This window comes from Solanum tuberosum, unplaced genomic scaffold (genome assembly GCF_000226075.1).
Source record: "Solanum tuberosum cultivar DM 1-3 516 R44 unplaced genomic scaffold, SolTub_3.0 scf00568, whole genome shotgun sequence".
Taxonomy (NCBI): domain Eukaryota; kingdom Viridiplantae; phylum Streptophyta; class Magnoliopsida; order Solanales; family Solanaceae; genus Solanum; species Solanum tuberosum.
This window is the reverse complement of record NW_006239484.1, coordinates 193,040-194,127: the sequence shown is the minus strand read 5'-3', so window position 1 is coordinate 194,127 and position 1,088 is coordinate 193,040.

Below are 1,088 nucleotides of genomic sequence, written 5' to 3'. Positions count from 1 at the left end.
GAACCGATACATGTGACAAGTGAAACTATGAATACAGATGATAGTTTTACAATGTCCACAAAGCCTCTATTGGAATCCATGACTGTACCACTATGAAAATAATCATAGTAAAGACTCGGCAAAGCCCCGAATCAACCTGGAGCTTACCAACAACCGATGAGTATCATGTGCTTCTGTTGGGGAGATCTACTAGTTGAGTACATGTACCTGCAGCATGAAATTGAGCATTCCCAATAAGGGATATTAGTACGAAAGAATGTACTAAATATGTAAGGCATAATACAACCATATGTAGAATGTCAGCTCAAGTGAAACCAAATATCAATAGATATATATTAGAGACCACCTCTGCTTATACTTGTGGAATCGTATATGTTACATTCTTTTCTTTACTTTTTTGTCCATTATAATATTTATAAGACATATGATACAAATGACCAGCTGATTAGTGGTAGAAGAGGATGACCCATACTAGGTATTTTAACCCCTGGGATACTGTCCTCATAATTTTACAAATTAGGATCGGCCCATGCTAGGCGAGGCTTTCGCCCCTGAGCTGCCACCCTCTATACCAATTGGGATCGGGTCATGCTAGGCTTTCACCCCTGAGCTGCCACCCTTCTATACCAATTGGGATCAACCCATGCTAGACATTTTCCCCTGCGCTTCCACCCATAATTATACAGATTGCCTCACTTAGATTCTTTAATCTTTGAGATTGTTGTTTTGGTGGTCATAATCATTGTTGAGATTCAGAACTATGGACCAGTAGTAGAAGACATATGAATATGGACTTATGATAATGACCGTGACATGAGAAGTAAATGTGACACCAACGTAATACTTGGGAACTTATATGACTCAGTAAGCATTTTGACATCTCAAATTGAAGCACATATCAAGTGAAGACATTTAACATTCAGCCAATAGATTTGAACTCTATATGATGATGTTTAGAATGAGGAGGGGTATTTAGGATCTATATAATCTTCTATCCCGAAGTATCTGATGTTACATTCTAGTCCTTCCACAATACTTCAATGGAGGTTACATCTTCTGTTCTTACCTTCCCGGCCCTAACCATCAAG